Source organism: Kogia breviceps, chromosome 4 (genome assembly GCF_026419965.1).
Source record: "Kogia breviceps isolate mKogBre1 chromosome 4, mKogBre1 haplotype 1, whole genome shotgun sequence".
NCBI lineage: Eukaryota > Metazoa > Chordata > Mammalia > Artiodactyla > Physeteridae > Kogia > Kogia breviceps.
Genome location: NC_081313.1, coordinates 40,701,556 through 40,721,052, shown reverse-complemented (window position 1 = coordinate 40,721,052; position 19,497 = coordinate 40,701,556). Strand labels below are relative to the sequence as shown.

The following is a 19,497-nucleotide window of genomic DNA, read 5'->3' as shown; positions in this document are numbered from 1 at the left end:
AAGGTCCAGCCTCATCCACCAGAACACAGGCACCAGTCCCCTCAATCAGGAAGCCTACACAACCCACTGAACCAACCTTACCCACTGGGGGAAGACAACAAAAACAATGGTAACTACAAACCTGCAGCCAGCAGAAAGGAGACCCCAAACACAGTAAGTTAAGCAAAATGAGAAGACAGAGAAATATAACAGATGAACGAGCAAGGTAAAAACTCACCAGACCAAACAAATGAAGAGGAAATAGACAGTCTACCTGAAAAAGAATTCAGAGTAATGATAGTAAAGATGATCCAAAATCTTGGAAATAGAATGGAGAAAATACAAGAAACGTTTAACAAGGGCCTAGAAGAACTAAAGAGCAAACAAACAATGATGAACAACACAATAAATGAAATTTAAAATTCTCTAGAAGGAATCAATGGCAGAATAACAAAGGCAACAGAATGGATAAGTGACCTGGAAGATAAAATAGTGGAAATAACTACCACAGAGCAGAATAAAGAAAAAAGAATGAAAAGAATTGAGGATAGTCTCAGAGACCTCTGGGGCAACATAGAGCACACCAACATTCGAGTTATAGGGGTCCCAGAAGAAGAGAAAAAGAAAGAGACTATGTGATAAACCATATTAACAAACTGAAAGATAAAAACCATATGATCATCTCAATAGATGCAGAAAAAGCTTTCAACAAAATTCAACACCCATTTGTGATAAAAACCCTCCAGAAAGTAGACACAGAGGGAACTTACCTCAATGTAATAAAGGCCATATATGACAAACCCACAGCCAACATTGTTCTCAATGGTGAAAAACTGAAACCACTTCCACTAAGATCAGGAACAAGACAAGGTTGTCCACTCTCACCACTAGTATTCAACGTAGTTTTGGAAGTTTTAGCCACAGCAATCAGAGAAGAGAAAGAAACAAAAGGAATCCACATCTGAAAAAAAGAAATAAAACTGTCACTCTTTGCAGATGACATGATACTATACATAGAGAATCCTAAAGATGCTACCGGAAAACCACTAGAGATAATCAATGAATTTGGTTAAGTAGCTGGGTACAAAATTAATGCACAGAAATCTCTTGCATTCCTAAACACTAATGATGAAAAATCTGAAAGAGAAATTAAGGAAACATTCCCATTTACCACTGCAACAAAAAGACTAAAATACCTAGGAATAAACCTACCTAAGGAGACAAAAGACCTGTTTGCAGAAGACTGTAGACACTGATGAAAGAAATTAAAGATGATACAAACAGATATACCATGATCTTAGATTGGAAGAATCAACATTGAGAAAATGACTATACTTCCCAAAGCAATCTACAGATTCAATGTAATCTCTATCAAACTACCAATGGCATTTTTCACAGAGCTAGAACAAAAAATTTCACAATTTGTATGGAAACACAAAAGACCCCAAAGAGCTAAAGCAATCTTGAGAAAGAAAAATGGAGCTGGAGGAATCAGGCTCCCTGACTTCAGACTATACTACAAAGCTGCAGTAATCAAGACAGTATGGTACTGGCACAAGAACAGAAACAGAGTTCAATGGAACAGTATCGAAAGCCCAGAGATAAACACACACACATATGGTCACCTTATCTTTGAGAAAGGAGGCAAGAATATACAATGGAGAAAAGACAGCCTCTTCAATAAGTGGTGCTGGGAAAACTGGACAGCTTCATGTAAAAGAATTGAATTAGAACACTTCCTAACACCATACATAAAAATAAACCCAAAATGGATTAAAGACCTAAATGTAAGGCCAGACACTATCAAACTCTTAGAGGAAAACAGGCAGAACACTCCATGACATAAATCACAACAAGATCCTTTTTGACCCACCTCCTAGAGAAATGGAAATAAAATAAAAAATAAACAACTGGGACTTAATGAAACTTAAAAGGTTTTGCACAGCAAAGGAAACCATAAACAAGACAAAAGGACAACCCTCGGATTGGGAGAAAATATTTGCAAATGAAGCAACTGACAAAGGATTAATCTCTAAAATATACACGCATCACATGCAGCTCAATATCAAAAAAACAACCCAGTCCAAAATGGGCAGAAGACCTAAACAGACATTTCTCCAAAGAAGATATACAGATTGCCAACAAACACATGAAAGGATGCTCAGTATCACTATCATTAGAGAAATGCAAATCAAAACTACAATGAGGTATTACCTCACACTGGTCAGAATGGCCACCATCAAAAAATCTACAAACAACAAATGCTGGAGAGGGTGTAGAGAAGAGGGAACCCTCTTGCCCTGTTGGTGGGAAAGTAAATTGATACAACCACTATGGAGAAGAGTATGGAGGTTCCTTAAAAAACTAAAAATAGAACTACCATCTGACCCAGCAATCTCACTACTGGGCATATACCCTGAGGGAACCATAATTCAAAAAGAGTCCTGTACCAAAATGTTCATTGCAGCTCTATTTACAATAGCCAGGACATGGAAGCAACCTAAGTGTCCATCAACAGATGAATGGATAAAGAAGATGTGGAACATATATACAATGGAATATTACTCAGCCATAAAAAGAAATGAAACTGAGTTATTTGTAGTGAGGTGGATGGACCTGGAGTCTGTCATACAGAGTGAAGTAGGTCAGAAGGAGAAAAACAAATACCGTATGCTAACACATATATATGGACTCTAAGAAAAAAAAATGTCATGAAGAGACTAGGGGTAGGATGGTCATAAAACACAGACCTACTAGAGCATGGACTTGAGGACATGGGGAGGGGGAAGGGTAAGCTGTGACGAAGTGAGAGAGTGGCATGGACATATATACACTACCAAGCGTAGGGTGGATAGCTAGTGGGAAGCAGCCGTGTGGCACAGGGAGATCAGCTTGGTGCTTTGTGACCACCTAGAGGGGTGGGATGGGGGAGTGGGAGGGAGATGCAAGAAGGAGGAGATATGGGGATAGATGTATATTTATAGCTGATTCACTTTGTTATACAGCAGAAACTAACACACCATTGTAAAGTAATTATACTCCAATAAAGATGTTAAAAAAAAAAACTTCAGATAGGGTGCTGGCGTGGAAGGGAGGCAATACAAGAAAGCCATCACCCTCTCTCCCTTTATACGTTAGTGTGTGTATGTATTCAGAACTTCTGTGATCATATCGCTACTGCATCTGTCATACACAGACTGGTGATAAATTTCAGGTTTAGTTCTGGGGCAAGAAAAAGTTTGTCTAGTCTCGTAAGCCGATTGCTATGTTCCTTCTAGCTAGCGAGAATTCTGTAACCCACTGGATTTTCCCTTAGATTTGAGCCCATTAACATCCAAGACCAAGATCTGGGCTTCATTACTGTTTTCTTTTCTTTTTTTTTTTTTTTTTTGGCCAGAGCTTCTTGGTGTGATTTTTTTCCCCTTTAAACTTGCTGTTAGTTTTTTTCCTGTGTTTATAGTTTTGGGGTTTACTGAAGCTAAGCGTTTATCCTAAGCAATCTCAATTCCTTTCAGGAAGTAGGTGAATTTAAAAATTATGTGAAGTAGCTTGATATCATTTTGGCCTTGGGCTCTGAAGTCATTCCCAGGTACTGACATATTCGTTCCAGTGCTTGAAGTGACCTTACCAATAGACATCTTGCTGTCTCTCATGTAAGCGGAATGAATGTACGGGAAGTATTTGGATGAGAATGGAAACATGTTGAAACCGCTTCTTTTGCTTTAATTCCCCCCACCCCAGAAGAAAATCTAAGACAACATGACCCTGTCCTGTGTGCATTAGATGACCTAGACAACCTTCCACAGGAGGCCCACACACAGGAGGGCCTTTGGTTTAGTCCGGAACTGCTGCCAGCCGATGATGGGCCTTACCTCCTTTGGCAATTCTGCCTTTCTGACTCACTTCCTGACCCAGACTTCTGTTCAGAAAGGAATCCCTTATTCCTGCTTGCTTCCCAACAGGCTGCTCTGCCTGCTCAACTGTTGAAAGATGTAGGGCTTTGTGATTTGTTGCATCTCAGGGCATCTCTGAGGCAGTTCTTCTGACCACCCTGCTTGCAGCTGCCCTGCTTGCCCTGCTTCCTCTCCCCTCCAACCGCTGTTCTGGTGTCCTGCTGTCATCCCCGCCGTACACAGCCAGACAAGCAATCTCTTTGCAGTAAGCATCCATCCTTTCAGTGTCGGTAGGCTGGCTGCATTCCAGGACCTGGGTAGACTGATACAAGAGAGCAAGCTTGGGAACCGAATGTTGGCAGCGGAATGGTATCAACACAGAGCCCTTCACTAGTGACGATCAAGGAAGGGTGATAGGAGCGTCTCCCTCCATGGATGACCTTTTAATTCTCAGTCTCTGTAAGTGCTTTGCCATCAGGGAACCTTGTGTGACAGTGTCCTCTAAAGGCACATGTTTTCTTCAAGAGTCTGTTGTTTGCAGACTCAGAATGTTCTTTTTGTTTGTTTTTGTTTTTTGTGGTATGCGGACCTCTCACTGCTGTGGCCTCTCCCGTCGCGGAGCACAGGCTCCGGACGCGCAGGCTCAGCGGCCATGGCTCACGGGCCCAGCCGCTCCACGGCATGTGGGATCTTCCCGGACCGGGGCACGAACCCGTGTCCCCTGCATCGGCAGGTGGACTCTCAACCACTGCGCCACCAGGGAAGCCCAGAATGTTCTTACTAGCCCTACACGCCTGTGGCTCCTGGCAACCTGGACCCAGACCCTAGATATTCCAAAAACGGTGATTATAGAACTAAGAAAGCAAAGAAGCTGATACTGACGAAGCAGACAGTTTGAGGCATGTGTTAAGCGTCAGAGTAAGGAATGTGGATAGCAGAGAAGAAAGATGGCAACTTAAGCTTTCCTAGCCTGTCTGTCAGGATGAACTGAGAGTGATGACATTCCTTTCTTTACAAAACTGGCACAAGGAAAATTTTAGAGGGGAAACTGGAAGCTACGTCACAGATCCTGGGCTGCAGTAGGAGCTCAGAGCCTGTAATCCCAGGGCTTTCTGCAAGTGAGAGGCAGAGAAGGCATTTTGGTAGTGCTTGTTTGCAGAAGACAGGAATGAGGAACAGAACAGGGAATGGTGAGATGCATGTAATTGACGTTTGTCATTTTTTGGCTATTGTAGGACATGAACCACCTTTCTGTGTTTGCGAAATTCACTTCCTAAAGGTTGGAAAGCCCCATTTGCTAGCCCTCTTTGCAGCTAGAGTTTGGGTAATATGACCTAGGGTAGGTTCCTCAGATGCATCATCCCACCTTTTGAACAGAAAACCAGAGTCACAAAGAAGCAGAAGCAGGGGAGGCACCATTTGGTGACGGTGGTAGCAGTAGCGCCAACATCCACTTTCTGTGTTCCATGGGGGTGGCAGGAGGGTCTTGGTGGACCGACTTTATGCTCCTGCCTGCTCTGAGCCCAGCGTTCTTGACGAGTTTGTCAGCTCCCTCGTATCCTTTGAAAACAGTTCCTTTTCTGCTTAAGTCAGCCATAGTTCCTGTCACTTGCAAAGTGAGGCTTCAGGTGAGGTCACACCAGCACTCCTCACCTCCCATATACAACAGTTTGAATCAAATTCTGATTTACGACATTGGGCTCTTGATGTGCACATCCCAGCTCTGAGGTCCAGCCTGGCCTGTTTGAAGGGAAAGAGAGGGGGTGAAGCAGAAGACTGTGTGGAGGCGGGGACACATGGTCTGGTCAGAGAACAAGAAAGTGACAGGACTACTCAGAGTCCAAGCCAGGGAGGGCTTGAGAAAGTTGGGGGAGTGGGCATGGCTGGGGGGCAAGTTCCTGACTGTCACATTTGGGAGGTTGGAGGTGAGGGATTACCCTTAGGAGGCCCACATTGGTTGAGTGGGCCAAGCCTGGGTTAATAGAGAAAAGCAGACCACTTCTCTAGATGAAGAAAGAAATGTGTTCAAATCCTTCACCCTAGTGGAGAAAGGCAAAACTCTATAAAAGAACATATTCTCTTCTTCCCTCCACTTAAGGGATTAAAATTGGTGACTGGGGTTTAACACATTAAAGCAGAAGTCATGCAACTCTCCACTGAGAGAATCTTTCCAACTCCCCTTCAATCCAGAGCTGCCTGGGTGCACACATTGACACCTAAACAGTCTAATAGTGCCAGATGACTCCCAGGGAGGCAAATTAATTAGACATTTCTCCAAAGGTATTATATTCCAGTTGGGGTTAAAAGTCAGGGAAGTTCTCTGGCACAGTAGGGAGCAGAGGAGGCAAGGTTTTGTTGAATTGGGAACTGGCTCAAATTATGGCACAGCCTGCAGGCTGAGCTACATTTGGGTGTTTGGTTTTAGACTAGGGGTAGGTGCTTGGCTACCCAATAACTTGAATGAATCCTCTAGCTACATATTCAGCCCTCCCATATTTGGAAGAGTGGCCCAGGCTTTAGGGAGAGCATGACAAGGACTTATGGCTTTTCTAGAGGAGGGTAGATGAATTCGTTCATCCATTCATCTACTCATTAAATAAATATTAAACACTTTATGTGCCAGGCACTGTGCCTGGACCTTTCTCCTTGTGATAATTGAGATAATTTTCTTATTTAACCCACACAATAACCCTGAGATAGATATGTTAGCTGTCCCCATTTTACAGATAAGGAAATGGAAGCAATTTGTCCAAATAGAGGGTATCAAGAGGCATAGCTGTGGCTGGCACTGTCCGTGCTTCTTTGTGGGAGATCTCTGCCTCACAAGAGGGAGTTTGACTGGTGGAAAAAGAAGGCCCCCCCTATATACTTCCTTGGTCATCAGTAAGGATCGGGGTTGGTTTTGTGTTCCTAAAAAGTCACATGAAGTTCTTGAGCACTTCCAAAGAGGCAGCCTGTCAAGTAAAAGAGAAGATGTGGGGTTGTGTGGAGTACGGGTGGAGTAATCTTCACCAAGCGACAGGAATATACCAACTCATAAGGATTTGCCCTCTGAGCTTCAAGTCTACTTGAATACTTTTTCCCCACTCTAAAGGGATGAAAACATATAAATGGAACTCTCTTGATGTTCTTAAGTGAAATAAATGATGCTATGAAACAGCAGATGTATATGAGCATTTTCTTTCCAGTGAAGAGCTCCAGAAATATTGTCTTCACTTAACAGAGTTGTATAAATATGTGCTGGTAGAATTTTTTTCTAAGCCAGATACCCTGAAGTATTTTAGTTGTCCATCTCCAACTTCCTTGCTCCTGGACAATGTTGACCTCTGGGTTACTTTGGCTGTTTATGTTCACCTGAAATTATGTTTTTGCAGTTTCTTTTATTATAGTTTGGCTGCATTGCCTGTCCAGTGATAGACGTGATGTTCTTATTGGAACTAATATAAGTTATGGCCCTAGGACCAGCAAAATCCACTCCTGTTTTTTTTTCTCCACACACTTCTTCCTGCAGGAGAGAAAGGAATTGTTGTAGTTTGTTTGTGTTTAACAACCAATGCTTGTTCACACATACTTAGGTTTATAAATTTGTTCATCATTACTACCTGCTCCTTCCTCCTTGGTTCAATTTCCTTCTTAGAGAAAGACATGCATTAGTGGTTCTTTTGGAAAACAGTTCTCAAACTTTGCCTGAAAGTGTATTCATTTCACTTCAGTCTTGAATGAAAGTGTATTCATTTCACTTCAGTCAGAATTTTTAGATTAATATATTTCATCAGCATTTTAAAGATATTATTACCTTATCTCCTGGCTTTTCATTATGAGCGCATCCATATCAGTGATCTGTGGTGTGTGTGTGTGTATAGAAATTCACCATGCCTAGGTTGTAGCAATATTGCTATAACAGGAGTTTCAGTTTCCAGGACTCCTTTTAACAATAACTTCTCATGGAAGCTCTCCCCTAGATCCTTAGGCAAATTTCTTGCTACTCCTCTAGGTTAGTGGATAGACCTCTTCTGATCATTCTTTGCCAGAGAAGTCAGCCTTTCCAGGGTTGAAGGGTTTCAGTTCTAGACCTCTATCATTTGCAAGTTCATGGTCCCAGGTGTTCCCACACGGGCATTAACACCCCCTCATCCTAGCCATGGCCAACAACTCTAGCTAAGTTCCTCTTTCATTTCTGGCTCAGAATTTACTTTGCTCCTCTTCACTCAACTATGTAGGTAATATTTTTGTCTTCTGGTTGTTTTTTTTTTTTTTGGCTTGATTATATGTTTATAGTTGAAGAGGAGTTTATATTACCTCAATCCATATGTTGTGGAAACTGAAAATTCCATAATTGAGTTTGTATGAGTCTTACCTCTTCCTCATACCTATTATTCAAACTATTCCTGAAATTCCTAAATCTCTATGAAGTATTTCTAGGTTGTTCAAAGGGGACATAATGAGTCACTAATATTTAGTGAGCATTATGGACCAGGCCCTAGTCTAAGCACTATACATAGTCCATGTAAAAAAATTCTACCAGAGGATTAAAAATTCTCTTAATTAATACTGTTACTATCCTGTTTTTCAGATGAAGACAGTGAGTCAATGGGAGGACAGACAACTTTTCCAGGGTCGCACAGCTACTGAGTGACGGCGGCTGGTATTCAAATCCAGGTTTGTGTGATGCCAGAGCTTATGATCTTAACCATGGGGGTTTGTTGCCTGGTGCCATGTCTATGCCTTGTGAGACTGGCCATAGCTTTCCTCCCTTCTCTCAGCCAACTCACTCTTGCTCTACTCTATGCTCCTATGATCCTCTATGGTCATTGCTCCACTCCATGATCTCCACAGAGCAGATTCCATTAGTGTGCTTTTGTGTTTGCTTTTTTGTCTTTGATAAAAATGAGAAAATTAGAGATGATCTTTAACGTTCTTTCCAACTCGGACACTCTATATTGTAGTTTATCATCCATCTACTGGCTCACTTAAAATTTTTCCCACTTGTCCTTAGTGTGATTGCCTTTTTAATTTTCTTTTCTTCTTTGCTTCTTGGATTGTAAACTTATGAGGTGCTAGGATGACAGGGAAAAGCTGGGAAAATTCTGCACTCATGAGAGCATGATATCTAGGGCTGAGCAACACTGCAAGCCCATTGAGGAGATAAATGAAGTGGGTTGAAGTTGAAGTTCTTATTTAAGCCACATCTGCCCTTAAAGTTCTAAGCAAAGTTGGATACTCTTTATGGGTGGGGTTGAAGACGAAGATGAGAGTAGAAGAAACTTCAGAGAGCGTATGCCTTTTTCTAAACACTACTTTCCAGTAAGTGTTTAGGCACAACAGAGGAGGCAGCTTAGGAAATCTTGGGAAACAATAGGTTTATGTGGAAATAATTTGGAAATTATTTTTTATGTATTAATAGTAAGGCCACCTATCAACTAGATACTAAGCTCTCTTTTTATTCAATAGCTTCCTAATTTGGGACATTCATATGGGATGTTTTGGGAAACTAAATGAAGCATGTGTAGCTGTCCATTTTGTGAGATTCAGTCTAAATTAGCAGTGTGCATGGACAATAGAAAACAAGAAAACTTTCTGTGTGTAGCAGCCTGTGGTGATGAGAACATGTGGCACGTGAAATAACACAAAAATATTACTATGGCTTTGAGAGAATAAACACGACTTATTCTTTTCAACATCATGGGTATTTTCCTCTCCCATACTAAGGAAACTTTTCTTTTCCCTGGAAAATAGATGTAATTCTTTTTTCTTTGGTTTAAGTCTATTTCTAAGACATTGGAAATAAGGTCAAGATTTAGTTTCATAAAAACATAGCAGGCAGGGCTCTAAGCATTTAATAAGCATCTCAAACCTAAATACTCTTCTTATTGTTGCTCTGTTGTGAACTAAATTGTGTTCCCACCCCCCAAATTCATATGTTGAAGCTCTCTCAGTGTAACTGCATTTGGAGATACGGCCTTTAAGGAGGTAATTATGGATAAGATGAGGTCATAAGGATGGGGCTGTGATCCAACAGGACTGATGTCCTTCAAAGAAGAGAAAAAGACACCATGAGCCCATCCATGCACAGGGAAAAGGCCATGTGAGGACATGGTGAGAAAGCAGCCATCTGCAAGCCAAGGAGAGAGATCTCACCAGAAACCAACCCCACAGTCACCTTGATCTTGGACTTCCAGCCTCTAGAACTGATAGAAAATAAATTTCTGCCATGCCACCCAGTCTGTGGTATTTTATTATAGGCCCCTTAGCTGACTAATATAAGCCCCTTTCCTTTTTATCCCAAAGTATAGTATCAATTAATGTATAACAGTTTACCTAAATAAGCAAAATACAATTCAAGCAAGTAAACACTGAAAAGGAACTGCTCCACCAATCTGCCTGAACTATACATATCGCAGATTTGCTTTTGTGACAGAATGTATCAACACTGTAGCCAGATATGCTTAAAAGCACTTCAGTTATTCCTCTATTTAAAAAATCACATGGAAAGCCTTCTTCACTGAGCAAGTATTATTCTAAAAGGGTTAAAATGATAAATTTAAACAATTTTCAACATTTGTAGAAATTAAAATAATAAGTCACTGAGAATCGTTTAACAAATTTAAAATTTTTTTTTAATTTTATTTTTATTTATTTTTGGCTGTGTTGGGTGTTCGTTGCTGCACGTGGGCTTTCTCTAGTTGCGGTGAGCTGGGGCTACTCTTCGTTGTGGTGTACGGGCTTCTCACTGTGGTGGCTTCTCGTTGTGGAGCACGGGCTCTAGGCACACGGGCTTCAGCAGTTGTGGCTCGCAGGCTCTAGAGCTCAGGCTCAGTAGTTGTGGCGCATGGGCTTAGTTGCTCCGCGGCATGTGGGATCTTCCCAGACCAGGGCTCAAACCCATGTCCCCTGCATTGGCAGGGGGATTCTTAACCACTGCACCACCAGGAAAGTCCTAAAATTTTATAAAAACAGATGGGTGTTCTTTTCTTCATGTAGGGACTGGTCCAGTGTACCAGTGAGGAAAGCTGCTCTTAAGTGCATATATTTGAATAGTAACTTTTTGAGAAAGAACCCGATTTCTAACTTGTCCTTGGTCATGGACATCAGACCTAACATATGTATAGACATTTATATTTCCCCTCCCCAAATCGGAGGCATTTAGATTCTGTCCAGTTCGTTTACCACTAAGGAACTTTTTTCACCATAGGTCAACACTTGCCTATCCTTCAGAATGTTGAACCATTCCCACTCCACACCCCTGCCCCAGAGAATGTGATTTGCTTTTCACTAAGTATAGCCAGGAAAATGAAAACTCGAATTTCTTTGTTCTAAGACCAGAATGGGACTTGGTGCTGGTTCTGTGTAGCTAGAATTGAGTACTTGCCGATAACTTGTTCTTAGTAAATTACCTGTGGGGTAGATGTACTTCCGTGTGGGAACACCACATTTACATGAAGGAGGAAATGCTTTCCTTTTTGTAACGAACAGGAAGATTCCATCTTAATCAGAAATTGTCTTCAGCTTGGGGTTGCCTTTTCCCAATCAGCTCTCTGTGCTGGTTAGTGCCCTGTGGCGGGAGCTACAGCCTGTCCCAACGGCGCTCCTAACTCCTCATTTGCACTCTCCCTCCTGATCCCCTGGTTGTCCCTAGGCTTCTTCTTGAGGGCTGGCTCTCAGTAACTCTGTCATAGTTCTCTTTATTGCTTCTGAGACACCTACAGGATGCTCCTGGATCAAGAATTCACGAGACTAACTGATATAATCCTTGACTCCAAGGGCGGATGGGTTACACCTAACGGTCTCCAAGGCCTGAGCCAATTGGAAAAAAAAGGACATTTCTGACCCTTTGGAGTGTTTCTACTCTCCAGGGGACTGACCAGTCCGATGACACGGTCTGCCTCTTACCTCTGTAATTTGTTCACAATGCAATATCACTAAATCTAGCTTGGAGGTGGCCACCCTTTTCTCGGAGAAAGGTCTTTTATTTTGCTTTCTGACACACCGCCTAGGGTGGGGGGTGAGTTTGAACACATGTTCTAAATAAACACAGATAACTAGTTCTTTTTTTTTTTTTTGTCTTTTTTTTTTTGCGGTACACAGGCCTCTCACTGTTGTGGCCTCTCCCGTTGCGGAGCACAGGCTCCAGACGCGCAGGCTCAGTGGCCATGGCTCACGGGCCCAGCTGCTCCGCGGCACGTGGGATCTTCCCGGACCGGGGCACGAACCTGCGTCCCCTGCATCGGCAGGCGGACTCTCAACCACTGCGCCACCAGGGAAGCCCGATAACTAGTTCTATATAATAAGTAGAAACTAGATTTTCCATCAACATTCATGAATAAGGAGACAGATGTGTGGTATGATTTGCGACGTGTTTTAAAAATCTGCTTAAATTGCCTAAACCCCTAAACATGCAGCTCCATTTACCCCAGTGCTTGAAATTCCACTGTGAGTTATTAGCTTAGGAAACAGACTGGACTGTCAGAAGCCAGCCCAGGCTGGGGTATTTTGGACTGCCAAGATAGACCGGAAAGTAACTGAGCAGATGTTTGTTTTTTGTTTTAATGGTGAGAGGGGTTGGAATAAGGTTAGTTTGGGGAGAAAGTAGGTAGGTAGGTAGGTAAGTGGTAAAAGAGAAGGGAAGGCTGACAAAAGAGAAGACGAAAGGGTGTCACCAGGGCTAGATTATGATCTTTCAGAGGCTTAAGCACTGCAAATAAAAGTAAAAACAATATTTGACTGTAAAACACAAACATACGTATGCTGAAATTAAAATGTCTATACATTTCCATACATATTTCTGTATATTTTCTATAAAATTACTGTTTCTATATATCCCGATTGCAACATTCTGCATAAGTTCATCAGAGCTGAACTTATTTTCCCTGGCCCTCCCTGGCTGATGCCCTGTTCAGGACTGGGTCTGCCTGGTTGACATTCCTGAAGGGGAGTATGTCTGCTGATGTGCAGGGACACGGCGTACGGCTGCACAGGCTGTGTACTGCACAACAGCAGGGGGCCCTGGTCACAAAGAGCCTATGATGAGAATGGCTGCCCCTGGAGCTATTGTAGAGCTATTGGCTCTGTGCTTGAATCTCTCCCTCTGTAAAACTGGGAAAGTCATTCTACCTGCTGATAAAATTGCGTAAATAAAAGCAAATTGAATTTTTCAGAAAAGGGATTCTTATTATTTTCCTGAAAAGTAAGCTTATTTTGCCACTAATTTTAGCCTATTTGGGTTACTAAGAAGAGTTAAGCAAAGCAGGGGCCTGGGGGGACTTCCTTTGTACTTAAAGTATATGTCTGTTGCGAGTGAATCCAGATTCAACAATTCTAGAATGAAACAGAAACAGTTTCCATGAACTCACTCACTCACCTTCCCCACAGTCCAGGAAATTCTGCTTATGATATTGAAAGATTGCTGGCCAGAGGTTTGTCCTCCTCCTGATCCTAAACTGGGCTATGATTCTCTGGGGCCACGGAAGCAAATCACTGGTTCTAGAATTGAAACTCTGCAAAAGCAGCATAACTCAGCTTCAAGCCACAACTCTAAGTAGAAGCTACAAGCTAAGCTAAACTATGAGTGGCACAGAAACATTCGACAATTTTTCAGTCTCATTGAGACGGTGTTTCTTTTCAATTTGATAACGAGACAAAAATGTAATTCTCAAATTATTTGTAACCACCAGTGTCAGATGTTTACAGCATGATCTAATGCTTCTGCCACCTAGGTCCCAGTTAACATTTGCTGGAGTCTTTCAAATTTATCATGAAAAGTATTATTCGTGAATGGTTACATTCTATTATGGAATGAGGATTGGTATAGGAAGGGGAGACTGAAATGACAGTTTTCTTTTCTTTTTAGCAGTAAATTCCAGAGAACTCACTTACCTTCTCACCACTGCCAGACATGACAAGACTTCTAAAATGGAAAAAATTCTTTCTGTGGTTTCAGAGCAGCCATTCTTAACTTTCCTTCACTGACTAACTTAATTAGATTTTCCTTAAAAAGAACTGCTCTGGGCTAAATATTTGCATGCCAAGTTTCAGCCTTGAGCATATTTTCACTGTGAAAGTATTAACCTCTGAGAAAACTAATAGAATCTTAATTATACTGACACTACCAGGAAATGCCATAATAGTCTTTGATCCTGCTTTCTATTTGTCACTTTGTTGGTTTTGGTTTATATTTATTTTAACCGAGATCATTAAATCAGAACCTTGTGAACGCCCCACTCACAAAAAACCACAGTCACAACATAGGTGAAGAATCTTTCATGCAGTGATACTAAAATGCTCTATAAATAAATTTTAAAACTTTGAAGTTCTTCAGTTTATCCGTCACTGAAAGATATTTCCTAGTGAAGTGGAAAAATCATCAAATTACCATTTTTTAGGATACTTGGGTGGGGTAGTGATTTAAAAAAAAAAACAGTAACTCTGATTTTGAAAATCATTCTTTGCTTTTTTTTTTAATGGCCACAGCTGGGCAAATCTGCTCATGAAATTCCTCTAAACAATTGCATGACTTCGGGTAAGCCAATTACCTTAGATTTCTATCGTGAAGGTGTTTTCCAGTTCTAACAGGTGACCATGGAGCTATGGTACTCTTTTATGTCTTTCCACCTCTAGGATTGGGCTATATAGATCCTGAAGAAGAAAATCTGTGTAATCATACTTATAGTAGATGTTTCCCTTCTTTTGTGAAAGTCTTTATGGTGGTACCACCATGATGTATTTATTCTTGCTAAAAATGTTGAACCTGAATATTACCCAACCTAAGGTCAAATCTCAGTTTATAAGAAATATGGAAAACCAAGGAAGGAAATAAACATCACCATTTGGAAGCAATGAGGCAAATCCAGAAGTGGACAGTCTATTTGAAAACTCACCTGGACTTTTTAATAATTCCTAATACACATAACATAAATTTTATGCTCATTACATTTTATTCTGCTTCCTATGTAGATACAGAACAAGTACCATTATAATTTGTGGTTCTGGAAACAAGTGGTTTCCTTGAGACCCTTTCAGGAAATCTATTAAGTCAAACTCTTTTCATAATAAAAATATTATTTGCCTTTTTCACTGTGTTGTTATTTGCACTGATGGTACAAAAACAATGGAGGGAAATTGCTGTTTGACAAAGTGTTAAAATAGATTCCCCATATAGTGAAGCATATTCAAACATTGTCACAATTAGCAATTTTTTAAACACAGGAAAACACTTTTTGTACCATCTGTAAATAAAATAAAAATTTTATATTTTCTTTTCCATTTTTAAAGTAAGCATGTATATTTTTTAGCATGTATTCTTAAAATTACAAAAAATAACATAGAAAAGAAATCATCTGTTAGACTAAATTCTCTAAAAACTGACTCAGATTCACAGTGATAAGCAAAAGAAAATTATGAAATCAATTTGTACTGCAACTTCCATTTTTTTCAAGAAAAGATAGAATAATTGGCAAAGGAATTAGTCTAATTATGCTTCAAAGAATGTCAGTTTAGTTATGGTTTTTCTTTAAAATTTTTATTCAATTTATTTAAACTAAAAAAAGAAAAACAGTTCACCCATTTCTCCTACCCCTTTCCCCCAACCTCTTGCAACCACCAATTTCTTTTCTGTATCTTTGGGTTTTGTTTGTTTTTGTTTTCAGCTTCCATATATAAGAGAGATCATACAGTTTTTGTTTTTCTCTGACTTAGTTTACTTAGCATAACACCCTTGAAATCCAACCGTGTTGTTAATGGCAAAATTTCTTTCTTTTTGATGGCTGAGTAGTATTGCTCTGTGTGTGTGTGTGTGTGCGTGTGTGTGGCAATTTCTTTATCTATTCATCCATTGATGGATACTTAGGGTGTTTCCATATCTTGGCTATTGTGAATAATGTTGCAATGAACATGGGGATACATATCTTTTTTTTTTTTTTTGCCTGTTAAGTGTTTTATTTTATAAGATTATATTCTATTTGCAGAAGGTCAAAAGTTCAGTTTTACCATTATTTCTAACAATTTTATAGAGTTAATTTAGTTAAAAATATGCTACTTTTTATATTCCTTTTTATGTTGTTTTTTTTTTGATATGGACCATTTTTAAAGCCTTTATTGAATTTGTTGCAATATTGCTTCTGTTTTATGTTCTGTTTTTTTTTTTTTGGCTGCGAGGCCCTGTGCTATACAGTAGGTCCTTGTTGGTTATCTATTTTATATATAGTAGAATGTATCTGTTAATCTCAAATTCCCAATTTTATCCCTCCACTCCCTTTCCCTCTTGGTAACCATAAGTTTGTTTTCTATGTGAGTCTATTTCTGTTTTGTAAATAAGTTCATTTGTAATTTTTTTACATTCCACATGTAAGAGATATCATATATTTGTCTTTCCACATCATATATTTGTCTTTCCACCTGTTTGTGTCATCTTCAGTTTCTTTCATCAGTGTCTCATACTTTTCAGAGTACAGGTCTTTTGCCTCCTTAGGTGGGTTTATTCCTATGTATTTTATTCTTTTTGATGTGATGATAAAGGGGATTGTTTTCTTTGTTTCTCTTTCTTATATTTCATTGTTAGTGTATAGAAATGCAACAGATTTCTGTGTATTAATCTTGTATCCTTCAACTTTACCAAATTCATTGATGAGCTCTAGTAGTTTTCTGGTAGTGTCTTTAGGATTTTCTATGTACAGTACCATATCATCTGCAAACTGACAGTTTTACTTTTTCCTTCCCAATTTGGATTCCTTTATTTGTTTTTTTGATTGCTGTGGCTCGGACTTCCAAAACTGTGTTGAATAAAAGTGACAATTGTGGACATCCTTGTCTTGTCCCTGAAATTAGAGGAAATGCTTTTAGCCTTTCACTATTGAGTATGATGTTACCTGTGGGTTGGTCACATATGGCCTTTATTATGTTGAGGTAGGTTCCCTCTATGCCTGCTTTCTGGAGAGTTTTTAATCATAAATGGATGTTAAATTTTATCAAAAGATATTTTCTGCATCTATTGAGATGATCATATGGTTTTTATTCTTCAATTTGTTAATGTGGTATATCACGTTGGTTGATTTATGGATACTGAAAAATACTTGCATCCCTGGGATAAATCTCACTTGTTCATGATGTATAATCCTTTTAATGTATTGTTGAATTCTGTTTGCTACTATTTTGTTGAGGATTTTTGCATCTATGTTCATCAGTGATATTGGCCTGTAATTTTCTTTTTTTGTGATATCTTTGTCTGGTTTTGGTATCAGGATGATTGTGACTTCATAGAATGAGTTTGGAAGTGTTCTTTCCTCTGCAATTTTTGGAATAGTTTCAGAAGGACAAGTGTTAGCTCTTCTCCAAATGTTTGGTAGTATTCACCTGTGAAGCCATCTGGTCCTGGACTTTTGTTTTTTGGGAGTTTTTAATTACTGCTTCAATTTCAGTACTGGTAATTGCTCTGTTCATATTTTCTGTTTCTTCCTGGTTCAGTCTTGGGAGATTGTACCTTTCTAAACATTTGTCCATTTCTTCTCGGTTGTCCATTTTATAGGCATATAGTTGCTTGCGGTAGTCTCTTATGATCCTTTGCATTTCTGTGGTGTTGGTTATAACTTCATTTTAAATTTCTGATTTTATTGATTTCAGCCCTCTCCCTTTTTTTCTTAATGATTCTGGCTAAAGGTTTATCAGTTTTATTTATCTTTTCAAAGAACTAGCTTTTAGTTTCATTGATCTTTTCTATTGCTTTTTAAAATTTTTAAAATAATTTTAAACTTACACAAAAGCTGCAAGAATAACATTAATACAGAGGGTATCCATATATTCATTATGTAAATTCAACTGATTAACATTTTATCCCATTTGGTTTATCACTTTCCTCCTTCCCTGTACACACACACACACACACACACACACACACACACACACACACAGGCATATGGTTGTGTATGTGTAAGGGATGGCAAGGGAGGAAGAAAGAGATTCCTTGATTGTTTCTGAACCTTCATTCCTAAGTAGTTCAATCTGTATTCCCCACAAATACGGATATTCTCTTTCACTACCATAGTACATATGTCAACATTAGTAAATTTAACCTTAATTAAAATATTTTTACCTAATCTATCTGTATTCCAGTTCTATCAAATTGATAATAATACCCTTTACAACATTTTTCACATTTTTCTAGTTCCTTAAGATAGAAAGTTAGGTTATTGATTTGAGATAGTTCTACTTTTGTAATGTAGGCATTTATAGCTATAAATTTCCCTTTGAACTCTGTGTTAACTGCATCCCATACATTTGGCACACTGTGTTTTTATTTTTATTCAGCTCCAAATGTTTTCTAATTTCCCTTGTTATTTCTGTTTTTGATCCATGGGTTATTTAAATGTGTGTTGTTTAATTTCCACATATTTGTGGATTTCCCAAATTTTCTTGTGTTGTTGATTTGTAATTAATTCCACTGTGGTCAAAGAACATTCTTGGTATGGTTTCAATCCTTTTAAATTGAGTCTTGTTTTATGGCCTAACATATGGTCTATTTTGGAAGATATTCCATGTGCACTTGACTAGAATTTGCATTCTATTGTTGTTGGTAAATTGTTATACAGATGTTAGTTAGGTCTGGTTTGTTAATAATGGTGTTCAAGTCTTTTATATCCTTGCTAATTCTGTTTCGTTGTTCTACCCGTTGTCAAGATTAAAGTATTGAAGTCTCCAAATATTGTTGAATTATCTATTTTTCCCTTCAATTCTGTCAGCTTTTGCTTCATGTATTTTAGATCTTTGTTGTCAAATAATATATATTTGTTGTTATATCTTCCCAATTAATTGATCCTTTATAAAATGTTTTTCTTTTTCTCTAGTAACAGTTTTCACCTTAAAGTCTATTTTTTCTGAGAGTTCGATAACCAATCCAGTTCACTTATACCTAGTGTTTACTTGGTATTTCTTTTTTCATTTCTTTGGTTTCAAACTGCATGTATTTTTAAAGCTGAAGTGTGTCTTTTATAACATCATATAGTTGGAACCTGTTTTTTTATTCAGTCTGATAATCTCTGCCTTTTCTTTGGAGTGTTTAACTCATTCACATTTTTTTAAATTGGGATATAGTTGTTTTACTAACTCATTCACATTTAATGCTATTATTGACATAGTTGGATTTATGTATGCCATTTTGCTATTTGTTTTCTGTAGTTCTCATGTCTTTTTGTTCCTCTATCCCTCCTTTATTGCTTTCTTTTATATTATGTGGTTATTTTCTAGTGTACCATTTTAATTCATTTATTCATTTAAAAAACATAATCTGGGGCTTCCCTGGTGGCACAGTGGTTGAGAGTCCACCTGCCGATGCAGGGGACACGGGTTCGTGCCCTGGTCCAGGAAGATCCCATATGCTGCCAAGTGGCTAGGCCCGTGAGCCATGGCTGCTGAGCCTGTGCATCCGGAGCCTGTGCTCTGCAATGGGAGAGGCCACAACAGTGAGAGGCCCACATACCAAAAAAAAAAAAAAAAAAACATACATAATCTGACTCATTTTGTTAATGGTTGCTCTATGGGTCTGACATATATTTTACTTACAAAATACTTTACTTATTTATCATTCTGGTACTCCTCACTTCTTTCCATAGATTCAAGTTACTGACCAGTGTCATTTCCT

At 39.2% G+C, this 19,497-nt stretch overlaps 1 long non-coding RNA gene across 1 annotated transcript in view; it reads left to right on the top strand.

Moving 5' to 3' along the window:
• The first annotated feature begins 8,448 nt into the window (after positions 1-8,448).
• The window catches only part of LOC136793994 (uncharacterized), a 49,116-nt gene continuing 38,067 nt past the window's right edge, over positions 8,449-19,497 (top strand). Inside the window, exon 1 of the long non-coding RNA XR_010840134.1 lies at positions 8,449-8,531. This is a non-coding gene — a long non-coding RNA (uncharacterized lncRNA). The remainder of the gene's footprint in view (positions 8,532-19,497) is intronic.